At 52.7% G+C, this 13,108-nt stretch overlaps 1 protein-coding gene across 2 annotated transcripts in view; it reads right to left on the bottom strand.

The window, feature by feature from the left end:
- Positions 1-12,875, bottom strand: part of MAPK4 (mitogen-activated protein kinase 4) — a 44,467-nt gene extending 31,592 nt beyond the window's left edge. For both annotated transcript variants that reach the window (XM_030470543.1, XM_030470544.1), the window contains exon 1: positions 12,782-12,875. The gene's annotated coding sequence lies outside the window, so the exon portion shown is untranslated. The remainder of the gene's footprint in view (positions 1-12,781) is intronic.
- Positions 12,876-13,108: the final 233 nt, after the last annotated feature.

Below are 13,108 nucleotides of genomic sequence, written 5' to 3'. Positions count from 1 at the left end.
CTGCTCTACCTGTGGCCTCCATCCCGCTCCCTTTCTGGCCCCTATTCCTGCCAGCTGCGGTTTTCATGGGCTCTTCATCGATTTAAGAGCAGCAGAATTATTTCCGTTACATAAATAAAGCAATTCCTAGAAGAGATGACTCAGAAGCCTCTCCCCTAGCCATAAATCAGAGCAGAAACACGATACCTCATCGGGGCAAATCACTTTGCCCTTTTGGTTTGGCACCTACAGTCTTTCCTTCCCAAAAGAGACGAGATCCGCTCTCGGCCAGCGCTGTGTTGGAGAGCTGGGCTTCGCTCCCCAGGACACCACGGGTCAGGACCTTGCCTGTGTTATCACTGGAGGGGCTGGAGCAAGATAAGCAAAAGCAGGACGGTTATTAAAAAAAAATAATAAAAAATTACACAGAAACGGCCCTAAAGGTGTTGTTTTTACTATGACTGAGAAGCCCACACCAGGAATTTGCCCTAGAGGAAGTATGTGCAGCATGTGCCAGAAGGCAGTGAGATGGCAAAGAGATTCCTTCAGCTCGCACCTACCCTCCATGGGCCCCCAGAGGTACCAGAGAGCCTCATCTCCTCTCAAAACACTGCACTGGGATCTCACAAAAGTGCTTGCACTTGTGTCTTTCAGAGCCGGTCTGTAACCTCCCCGTTAATCCTCCTGCTCACTGACAAAGCTCATCCAGTTTATTCTGGGGGACGGAGCCGGACTGCATGCTCAGCTTGGGAAAACAACCAAGACACGCTTTATGGAGAGGAAAAAACCCTGCATTTGTGTGCAGAAACCATTCTGTAACAGGTTTCCACGCTCACTCCTCCCACTGCAGTCCCGCAGCGATAGCCCCACGCTGCTGCAGCCCCAACACAGTGTGAGAGATGCTCCTGCAGCGACTGAGAGAGGAAAGGGGTAAAACTATACAGCGGGGAGACCTGCACAGTGCCCCAGACAGAAACACCTCCCTGGCATCCCCTTCTCCTCACAGACAGCACTGCTGGGAGCTTCAGGGATCTGTACAACAGCCGCATGCTCTTGCCTACAACATGCTGGAGAGGAGTGATCAGAGACATCCATCTCGGTGAAGGCAGCCTTCACCCAGCCAGTGCTCCCACGAGGCGCTGGGGCTGTCAGACTGAGGGGCCTGGCCACTGAGCACAGTGACCTGAGACAGTGACCTGTAACCCATCATAACCAGCACTGCTCAAACCTCAAGGAGAATTAATCATATGTCCAGGAGACTGTGCAGGCATAGAGTCACAGTCTGGTTTGGGTTGAAGGGACCTCAAAACTCATCCAGTTCCACCCCCCTGCCATGGGCAGGGACACCTTCCACTAGAGCAGGTTGCTCCAAGCCCCTGTGTCCAACCTGGCCTTGAACGCTGCCAGGGATGGGGCAGCCACAGCTTCTCTGGGAAAAGTCTGTGCCAGCGCCTCAGCACCCTCACCGGGAAGAGCTTCTGCCTCAGAGCTCATCTCAATCTCCCCTCTGGCAGGTTAAAGCCATTCCCCTTGGCCTGTCCCTACAGGCCCTTGTCCAAAGCCCCTCTCCAGGTTTCCTGGAGCCCCTTTAGGCACTGGAGCTGCTCTAAGGTCTCCCCTTCAGGAGCCTTCTCTTCTCCAGGCTGCCCCAGCCCAGCTCTCTCAGCCTGGCTCCAGAGCAGAGCTGCTCCAGCCCTCGCAGCAGCTCCGGGGCCTCCTCTGGCCTCGCTCCAGCAGCTCCACGTCCCTCTTGTGCTGTTGCCCCAGAGCTGGACCAGGACTGCAGGGGGGGTCTCCCCAGAGCGCAGCAGAGGGGCAGGATCCCCTCCCTGACCTGCTGCTCACGCTCTGGGGGTGCAGCCCAGCACACGGGGGGGTTCTGGGCTCAAGCGCTCACTGAAGCCGGGTCATGGGGAGCTTCTCCTCACCCAACACCCCCAAGTCCTTATTTCACAACAAGCTCCATGATATTTGGCCGCTGTTGAAGAGTCAATCCTTGATCCAAGCACACGGGGGTTTAGGCAGCAACATCTCCTGGATGAAGGGCAGGCTTGAGCCGTGTTTCAAGCCCAAACTGCTTCACAACTCCTGCAGACACAAGCCCTCACCCATGGTCAGGTTTCTGTGGTGCACATCTCTGCCCCATGTTAAACTGCAGCCCTCCCAGTGTGACCCACACATCCAGCTCACCTGCCCCTGTACATCCCATCGCCTGGGGGAGCCAGACATTCCAAACCTCAGCCTTTTCCTTGGTCTGACTCCCTACAGAGCAGGGCCATATGGTCCCACACCTGCAAACAGATAGTGGAGATCAGGAACCCCACGCTGAACAAAGCTCCCCTTTTCTACCCTGGGGAAAAGGTCTCTGCTGTTTTAATGCTTCCCAGGAGACTACGGTGCGTAGTTATGGGATGCCAGCAAAGCTGAAAGCCAGTGGCAGAAATGTGCCTGCATTGTCAAAAATAATGTGGGAGATTTTCTAGAGAATTAAAACAAAAATGTTGTAAGCCCTGGTCCTAAAATAGCCTGAGTAAAACCAAAGCACATACCCAGCGACTTTTAGCCATCCAGATAATAGATGGGGAATAAAAGGCTTTGCTGGACCACTGCTAAAGCTTGCTCTCAGTGTAATCACCTACTACTATAATGAGATTATGTGGATTAGCTGTGTTTTAAGGGAACATCAATGAACCGGACAGCCTTTCTAGGCAGGTTTTTAGTGCTGCACAGAGTAATACCGGAAAGACATCAAACCAGGCAGCTATTTTTAGAAAGAATTCCTCTAAATAACCTATATCACAAGGCAACAGAGGTGCGTTAATGCAGGCAGTGGCTGAATGAATGAATGCTGCAGAGGAAAACAATTCATCCCTGGTTTCTCTGGCTGAGTTGCACCAAAAATTAACTCAGCCAGACCCAAGCTTGCTTTCCCCTAACGCTGTGTTGTGAAACAGGCTCAGCCTGTGCTCCCGCAGCCCCACAGAGGTGATGAGCCCCAAGTCCTGCCCCCGGCTGCAGACAGGGCACGTGCCTCGGAAGGTGTCCCCCAAATGAGTCTCAAATTAGACTTGATCATCATCATCATCATCCCCACGGCATCCGTCACCACATGGGTGCAGCAGCAATGTCACACACAAAGAGCAGGGGTGGCAGGTCACCGAGGTGCAGACAGGCGCTCGGAGGGATGGTCTGCGTTATAGTCATTGCACTCTTGCTTAGGGAACCCACTGCTCATGTACTTGCTCTCATTTTCTCCTCGCTATCCTCAGGATTTAAGAGGAACTCTCAGGGAATCCATTTTTTTCACTGCTTTTTGTCCTTGGAGCTTACTCCTGCAAAATACCCAGCAAAAATACATAAATACCCAGCCAAAATAATCCGGACGCTGCACTGTCCAAAGTCCTCTAACTCTTCTTGTCCAGGATGGATCCAAACTGGAGCCTTGGGGACTGAAGCCTGGACATTTTCCTCTCCATGCCTATCCAGGCGCATCTCTGCACCTTTTTTCTCTCGTCGTGACTCAGCCAGGGCTGGTGAATAAAACTCAATTAGGGATTAAGCATCAGAGCAGCACAGCACAAGGATGGTCCCTACCCCAGGCAGCTCACAGCCTGGGATCTTTAGCTCCCACCCCGGTGAAGCGACAAAAATAACTCATTAAAAAGTCACTTTAATTGCCTTGCCAGTGGTTTTCACAAACTCCAGCCAATGCTTGAGGTTAAAAATGAAGTAAGCCTTAAATAGCAAATTCTCTTCCATCCCTCCCACTTCTACCTTAAATTGTAATGGGGTCATAGTAAGGGGAGAAACAGCCAGTTTCTGTATCCCAGTCCTCCAGCTCTTGTACCCAGCTCCTCTCCAAGGCCCAGGCTCAGCTCTGCTGGGTTTGCTCCCGCATAGGCTCCCATTGCAGGCACCCAGTCTGTTTTGGGACACACCAACCACCCAGGCTGCTGCCTACATGCAACTAAGACAGTTATGAAGTTGAAGATGATTCTTCATGCCAGAAGGAGTCTTAAACAGCAGAGGAAAACGGAGAGGATGCAACCATGCACCACAGTCCTCCAGAGCTGTGGGAAGACCTGCTCCAACCCACGCGGGGCTTGTGCTACTCAGACATTGCCCAGCTCTTCGTGTCCAAGTTGACCACCACTCTTCTGTTGAAATAAAGATGCAAACAGGAGATAACCTGTTGGAGTGATTCCAGAGGAGGCCATGGAGATGCTGCGAGGGCTGGAGCAGCTCTGCTCTGGAACCAGGCTGAGAGAGCTGGGCTGGGGCAGCCTGGAGAAGAGAAGGCTCCTGAAGGGGACACCTTAGAGCAGCTCCAGTGCCTAAAGGGGCTCCAGGAAACCTGGAGAGGGGCTTTGGGCAAGGGCCTGTAGGGACAGGACAAGGGGAATGGCTTTAACCTGCCAGAGGGGACATTGAGATGAGCTCTGAGGCAGAAGCTCTTCCCTGTGAGGGTGCTGAGGCGCTGGCACAGACTTTTCCCAGAGAAGCTGTGGCTGCCCCATCCCTGGCAGTGTTCAAGGCCAGGTTGGACACAGGGGCTTGGAGCAACCTGCCCTAGTGGAAGGTGTCCCTGCCCGTGGCAGGAGGTTGGAGCTGGATCAGCTTTAAGGTCCCTTCCAACACAAACCAGTCTGGGATTCTGTGATTCTATGACATGTAGCAAAGCCCTCACTGGAGCACAAGTAGAGCACTGCCTGACTGCTGACGGCTACACAAGGATCATCTGAACTGGCACAACCCTGCTGCCCATCAAGAGCTGGGTGCCCAGGGGGGAGCAGGCAGTGAGACAGCAGCTTCATGGCAAAACTGGGAGTTTGCTGAAGGTTTGGACCATTTTTTTTGCTCCATTTTCAAATCTGATGCTTTAAATGCAGGGCAAGAGCATCATCCCACCCTATGCTTCATTGAGAGCAATGCAGTGAGGGTCCCCTGCACCAGCTTGGGCTCTAGACCACCAGCACCTTACATTTAGTCAAATACTGCTCTGAAACATCCCTTCTGCTCTGCACAGGGTCATAAAAGAACGATCAGGATGGAGCAATCCACAGCCTTCATCCTTTTCTTCCCTTTTGGCTCCAGCAGCCGGTAAGATACCCATTTTGCGAAAGGAATTGTGCCAAGAAAACCTGGCTGAGTGGTTTGGTTTGCAAGACTCAAGTCTTGGAGACTCTTTCAATATTTATTGCTCAAAAAAATGCTTATGTTTCCAAAGCATTTTTCAGATCTTACAGTACTTTGCTGGGATAAAGGAAAGCTGACAAACGTATTATGGCAATAAAGATTACTTTTACTGTCTGAGCAGCAGCAGGCACATGAGATTTATTCGTTCAGGTAAAAGAAGCCAGTGTAGGAGATGAGCTTAGATTCTGGGATACGAGTCCAAATCACTGGGAGATTTGCTGACTCCATGGACGATGGGCATCCCACATCCCAACATGGGATGTCCTGCATTAAAAGCAGCATCTCCAACCCTTCCCAAGGTCTGCAGGATTCTGTCCTCCTCAGTATCTAATGAAATAAATGGGTGAGATGAGCAAAACTACCAACTCACGCTGCTCCGTAGGGAAAAGGAGTTTTCCATACTTTGCTGTGACGGTTCTCCCCTGGCTCTTCAGCTACTGCATTGATCCTGCGGCTGCCCTGGGGATCTGCTGGAACACACCACGTTTTCATGTACTGAAAAGATGTTGCAAGTATTATAATAGGAATTTCCTTCAAACTTGCTCCCTCTTTCCGGAACCACTCTGCCCATTTTGCTGCGTTTAAGGAGCAGACAGCAATTAGCTTTCCAGCTCACAGATACTAATATTTTTTCACCCTTAAACACATCTTTCTAACAGATGAGATCATGGCATTTCTAATGACTTAAGGAGACAAAGGACTGTAAAAGCCTTCCCCGAATGCACAATTGCCTCCCTGCTCTCCAAACACACAAGATAATGAGGCCCTTCAAGTGCTGTGATCAAACTCCTTTCTACCAGCCCCGATTAGTGCCACTAACAATCTTGTTTGTGTCTCCACCACCTCACCCAGCTCAGCAAAGTGCTCTCTGCAGCATTTGCACTGTGTTAATCAGCTGGTATTTACCACAAACCTGGTGGCTTGTGCTGAGCTGCTCACCTGCTTTAACATCAGGGATGCAGCGATGCAACTGAATCCCCAGGCAAAGCTAAACGGGCACGCAGATGGCACGGGCGTCTGTCGTGCCTAAAATCAAGCAGGTATTTGGGGAATTTCTGTTTTCTCTTCAAATAGGAAGAATAAACCCCTGTCTGGTAACAGGAGTGGATAAGACTCAGGTGGAGGTGGGATGTGAGACAAGTCAAAAAGGTCAGTAGTATCAGCCACTGATATTGTTTGGCAAACATAAAGCCCATCAAGATGCCCTTTGAGGTTTCCCTGCTCCTTATTCAAGCAAGAAAGGAGATGAACCGATGATACCGTGCTCCTCTCCACCCCACAAGCACTTCTGCTTCATGAGGCTTCCCTTTAGGCTCTCCACTACACTCCTTTCCCCACCAGCTCCCTGGCCACCCATTCCCTGCTCCCAGCTTTCCTTAGCAGGACAACAAGCCTTGCTTACCTGCACAGAACCAGCGGCAGCCTGCTCCCTGCTTCCTGCCTTACCAGAGACACAGAGTTATTTCTAATTCACGGCATTTCTGCGCTTCTGACCACACTGACCCTGGGAGATATGTGGAAGGAAACTAAGGCAGACGTGCGTTTCAGGCTCTGGGGGAAGGCTTTCTGAAGCTGATACAACCTCGACTAAAAATTAACAAAAAAAACCAAAAAACAGGGAGAAAGCAGAATTCCCACAGAGAAAAAAGAATTATAATACTTAAAAGAAATTATCTGAAACACTCTCCGGGCCAGATTCACTGCTTGTAAAAGAGATGTAAAACAGTTCAGTGTTTCACGCCCCAATACTGACAGAAATGTAGAAACAATCTTTTTTCCTCTCTTCCCATTCTCCTTGAGCTCATTTTAATTGGAACTGGTCCCATCTGAATCAGATCCTGAGAAGCCCAGCACCTACCCTCTGTCCTTGAAGTCATTTTAAGCCGGGACCTATTTCCACATTCACATTTCCAGCCCTGCCTCCTCACAGCAGGCAAGGGTTTAATTTACCTTTACCCAAAGGCACTTTCTAATAGCTCAGAACTTTCCGTGCCTCATGGGATGGGGCAGGGGGAGTTAATGGAGCACACACAGCCCCGGCGAGGGCACAACCACTGGGAAGATATTCCACCTCGATTGCAGACGTGATCCTGCCTGCATTTTCCTCTGCCTCCTCTCCTCCACAAACCCCCAGACCAGGAGCATGTGGTTTGGGGCTGGGGATACCCCCAGCTCCTTCCAGAGGGATTGGTGGCATCACAGCCATAAAAATGGGAGATGGGGAAGGGGGAACAACTCCTTCTAGAATGGCTCCTCGGTAGCTGATGTGCTGCATCCCCCGCTTCACTTACATGTAAGAACAAGCCTCTCTCAGGGTCCAGAGATGTTCTGCAGCTTCCTTTAGGTAGGGATTACGGGCTTTGGAAGCCTCCACAAACATGAAATTTGATTGGGCTTTTTATCTCAGTTTACATAGCTAATTGTTGCGTAAGTATCAATTACCATGTAATTAATAGGGTTGTAAAATCAGGTGTAGCCCAAGAACTGACTTGTGCAAACAATCTGAGCAGCTGGAACAGATGGACACCGATGGTTATCGGCCCCGGGGAGTTGTTTGCTCTGTCCTGAATCCTGGGGGATCCTAAAATGAAGCTGGGATGCAGCTGATCCGCTTCCCTGGGAAATCATATGGACCCGAAGTCTCCCATCACTCAGCCTGGAGTAAGACCTGTGGGTCTGTTCTCAGGAGGAGCATCCCTGCCAGTGACCCAACTGACACACACGTACCTGGGCACTGCTCCTCACACCAACCAGGGAATGAACACTCACACCGGTGCTCCGGAAAGCTTCTTCCTTGAGTCTCCCCGCTCCTTCCCATCCTCCCAGGAACGCCCCAAGGATAAGCACGCTAAGAGCCATGTAGCTCCGGGCTGCTGCAGCGGCGTGGGCTGGCCAGCTTCCTACAGAGATGACTGTTGTGTATAATATAGAAACTGAGCTGCTTGTTCCAAGCACAACCACGCTGGCTGCTTTTTAAAGACAGGCTTAGCTCGGATGTGAAGCGCTGCGGGAACAAGCAGCGCTAATTCCCCCTGCAGCCTCCAAGCCAGGGGAAGTTTTCAGCAGGGAGATTTGTGAGCTTGTCCCGCTCCTGACCCAGCTCCAGGGACAGGGTAATCCTGGCACCTTTCAGCAGGGCTGAAATAGGCTCCTGTAAATCCTCACATGGAATTCTGCCTGGAAAGCCTTCAAAGCAGATCGCTGTTTAACCTTGCCCTAGCAGAGATCATGGGAAACACACAGTAGCTTCCTGGTGCCAGGCTTGGGCTGCACCCATCGGCATTGTGCCTGCCTGGGAAGCGCAGCTTGGAGGTTTGAAAGGTGCAGCCGTCGGTTAGGAGAGGAGTATGAAGACATTGAGGCACAAAAGAAGAGATCTGGTGCTTAAACATGCCAAAATAATTAAAAGCGTACGAAGTATGTTTGGGACATACAGCAGATTTTCCTCTGCAGTGGTGCCAAAGACACTCAAAGACTATTTATTGGGTATTTGCAGGTCATAAACACTGAATTTTACTCTCTTCTATGTGTTCAGCCGCATTGGCGCAAGGAGGACAACATCTCAGAACCATTAAAAATTGGTTAGGGCTAGGGTATGGTATCACAGGAATCCATATTATAGGAATGGTTGGGGTCTTGCCACTATTCACCACGTACATACACCCAGACAGGCAAATAAAAACACCACAGCACAACGACTGATGAATAATCAATACCAAACCCAAGGAACACACTGATAAGTCTTCTGGATGAAAAACTGCTGCTGGCACACGTTTCAACATTAACTGCCCAAGGAGCAGCAGCAGATCCGTGAGACAAGGATGAAGCCAAAATGAACTGCCATGTCTAATGCAAGTCCTCTTCCATTATAGCTTGTTTCTGTGCCAGTCACAGAAACCACGAGCCCAAAATAATGGCAGCAGTGTCTAAATTTAAAAGGGCCAATTTTAAAAAGCCAAAAGCAATCGGTTAGCACCACTGAGAGTACAGGACTCGCTTAAAGCATCTACCAATGACCCCACAAGTTACAAACCTTGAAAAGCAGCAGGAGTTAAGTCATGAAATAAACATTCTGGCAAAAATGAGATGTGGAAACACAATCTTTCTACAAGGCACAGAAAAGGAAGAAGAAATGGCACTGAAAAAGAAACGTCCAGGCGTTAGAAACTGATGAGGACCTCTAAAAGAATCCATTAAATCTGAACAGCCAACAGAATTAATTGTGAAGTAAGGCACTTCTTAAGCAGTCTAAGAATAGAGAATTAGATAGCTGCTAGATTCGCTATTAGGTACCATCAGTAAAATTGGAAGCGAGTTCTGTGCTGCCGACGGGATGAACGGTTGCCAAAGAGAATGAGAAACTCGGTCTACAGCTTAACCATGTGCCCCCCCATCGTGCAAAAGCAGGGTCTTTCCAATAACCTGCCTTAAAACCCCTCAATGACAGAGATTTCAGTATTGCCAAACATCTGCTAAGATAAAGCATTTTAAAACCAACCGGTGGAGCGCAGGGAAGCTTTGTGTTGTCACAGTATTTTGGGAAAGGATGAGAGGTGAGAGGCAGGAGCAGCAGGCAACCTGGGGTCAGCTCCAGCTAGGAACAGCGGGACAGAAATTTCAGGTAAATACGTGAACTGGAGACCAAAAATACAATTCCACTCAGCCAGCTGGGTTTCCTGGAATTAGAGCTATTTAAAACACTTTTTCCTTGTGACAGCCAACAGGGCTGCTTGATGCAAGAGCCTCAACACAGCGTTTGCCCCCATTTCTTCAAAGCACATAACGTTTTGAGGATGAATCTCACACCAGGTGTAACCGACTCCACATCAGCACATTAGGTACGTGCTGATACTGCCCTTAGCATCACTGTTTGTGGGGCAAGACCAGAGAGGGAAGCTGGCACCCAAGCATGGTCCTCAGCAGGACCTCAGTAGGTCCTGCTTAGTCTCATCTGTGATTCTTTGTGCGGTTTTATTAAATATAAACCTGTAACACAAAAAACCTCTCGAGTAACTAATGGGTGGTTGGTTGATGGCACATTGCACAGAGACCCAAATCACTTCAGTGGAGGTCACAGTCCAACAGATCATGATTTCGTGTGGCCAGGTAATCATGGAATCCCAGACTGGCTTGGGTTGGAAGGGAGCTTAAAGCTCATCCAGCTCCAACCCCCTGCCACGGGCAGGGACACCTTGCACTAGAGCAGGTTGCTCCAAGCCCCTGTGTCCAACCTGGCCTTGAACACTGCCAGGGATGGGGCAGCCACAGCTTCTCTGGGAAAAGTCTGTGCCAGCGCCTCAGCACCCTCACAGGGAAGACTTTTAATACATGAGACCAGAACAGGGATCTCTGCCCGAGCCAGAAAAGGATTTGGGATGAGTGTTGGGGCACCTCATCTGCATACGCTGTCAGAGCAAAGCCACAGCAAAAGGAGGTGGTCCCTGAAGGTGCAATGGAAAACACACCCATTAGAAGGTGGAAAGCAAGGTCACACCAACACAATGCGCTGCCAAGGTCACAGCTGCATCCAGACTGGCTCCTGGGCAATGCAGTCACAAAGGTGACCCCAAAACCCCAACAGGATGGAGCATGAGCCTCTCAGTGTGAGCTCGTAGCACCTTCAGGCTCCCGAGAAGCAGCTGAAGAGGTGGCCCGATCACTGCGGGCTGGGAGTGACAAGTCCCCCCTGTGACAAGGGCACCCCAACATCCCCCCCTCTGCAAGTCAACGCTGGGTAAATTCAACCTGGAACGAGACAGCATCTCCCCAGAGTGAGAGCAATTGAATGTTGGCACAAGGTATGGGAGGAAAGGGTGCGTGTGGGGGGGGTCACTATTGCTTAGAGCCCTTAAAGCAAAATTAACAGGCTGGTTTTTAACCCAGCCTTCTGCGTCTGCAGGAGGATGAGCTGCAAACGCTTCCCTGCAGTTGCATTTCTGCAACACCTCCCACCCGGGGACGTGGAAAGTTTCAGAAGCATTATTTATGCCTCAAAAAGGGCCTGAGTGGTAGGAAAACAGCAGGGTCGTGCTGAAAAAGGAAAGATCAAGGCAAAAGGACTAAAAAACAAGGTTTGCAAGTGTTGGGTGAGATTCATCTCGCTTAAATTTAGACCTCTCAAACTCAGATATCCAAGCCAGAATCGGCACCCTGAGAAGCATTTGCCTGCCCTGTGTCTGAGGTTTACCATAGGGTGAAACAAATCCCATTCAGGAGGTGCCTGTCCCCTCCATTTGAGGGGGGACAGCTCAGACTAGACACTTTTAGGTGTCCAGGTGACGGCAAACAAATCAGATACACCAAAACATCTTCAACTGCAAGTGGTCTGCCTCGTGCCATCTGGAAAATCGAGAGGTGATTTCAGCTCGTAACGCTAATTCTGGTGATTTTGCCTTGCTGAATTGCTCCAAGCCCCTGTGTCCAACCTGGCCTTCAACACTGCCAGGGATGGGGCAGCCACAGCTTCTCTGGGAAAAGTCTGTGCCAGCGCCTCAGCACCCTCACAGGGAAGAGCTTCTGCCTCAGAGCTCATCTCAATCTTCCCTCTGGCAGGTTCAAGCCATTCCCCTTGTCCTGTCCCTACAGGCCCTTGTCCAAAGCCCCTCTCCAGGTTTCCTGGAGCCCCTTTAGGCACTGGAGCTGCTCTAAGGTGTCCCCTTCAGGAGCCTTCTCTTCTCCAGGCTGCCCCAGCCCAGCTCTCTCAGCCTGGCTCCAGAGCAGAGCTGCTCCAGCCCTCGCAGCAGCTCCGTGGCCTCCTCTGGACATCACCTTCTCCACCCCTGACACCCCCCAAGCACACAGACAGGTAGCAGAGGTACCCCAACACCTCCAGCACTGAGCACAGCCTGAGCTCTGGACACACACCGCACCCGGGGGACCCCTCTCCCCCAACCCACCACCTCGAGGCTGCAGGATGGGGCTGGGTGTGGGTCAGAGCTGCTGGGACACGAGGGTCGGGATCTCTCCCCCCGTTTCTGGTACTCGCACTGGAGCAGTCTGGAGGGAACCCTCTTCCCGAGGCGCCGCTTCCCGGAGCGGCCGCCAGCCCCGCACACACGGAGCACGTTTGCTGCCATGGACGCTCGGACCGTGGCCGCCCGTCACCTCCAGCGCACGCTCCCAGACCGGAGGGTCTCGTTCCGGCGAGGAGACGGGGAGCAAAGGCAGCGTGCCTCGGAGCGGGGATAGGGGCCGAGAACCCGGATTCCCCGCCCGGTGACGGGGAAGGGGTCGGGACCTGCCCGGCTCGGTGCCACCGGCTCGGCGGTGCGCAGCTTGGGGTGTGCGAGCGCACGGGGCTGTATGCGCACACAACCGGACAGAAGCACATGCATGTGCATCGCCCGCCCTCCCGGGCGGCGAACCGGCGCCGCACGGACCCGGAGCGCACCGTGCCACGGCGCGGGGCGGAGGGTGTCTCCGGCAGGCCCGGGGAAAGGCGAGGCGACACTGCCACCGGCGGGGGCTCCAGGGGCCGCTCCCCCAGCGCGGGTCCCGGCGGGTTTCCCGGCTGCCGGCCCCGCATCGAACCGCTCACCGCGACCCGCTCCGCCGGCCCCCGGGCGGGCTCAACCCGCGGCACCGGTGCGGCGGGCACCGCGCTTACCGGCTCCGCTCGGCTCGGTTCGGCTCCCCTCGGTTCGACTCGGCTCCGCTCGGCCCGGCGCACCGGCACCGCGCGCCCGCCCCCGCCGCTGACGTCACCCACCGGCCTCCGCCGCCGCGCGGGAGCCACCTGCCGGGGGAGGGACCGGGGAAGCGGCGGGGGGGGGGGGGACGACACGGACCCGGTGCCCCTCAGCGAGCCCGGGACGAGCCGCCCCGGGGGGGGGGACACGGACCCGCTGCCCCTCAGCGCGCCCGAGCGGGTCCTGTGTCCGTGCCCCCTGCCGCGGCCGGTCCCTGTGAGGAGCCGCCTGAGGGGATGTGGTCC

Source organism: Strigops habroptila, chromosome Z (genome assembly GCF_004027225.2).
Source record: "Strigops habroptila isolate Jane chromosome Z, bStrHab1.2.pri, whole genome shotgun sequence".
Lineage (NCBI taxonomy): Eukaryota > Metazoa > Chordata > Aves > Psittaciformes > Psittacidae > Strigops > Strigops habroptila.
Note: the sequence above shows the minus strand (reverse complement) of the source record. Positions and strands in the feature narration are given on the sequence as shown.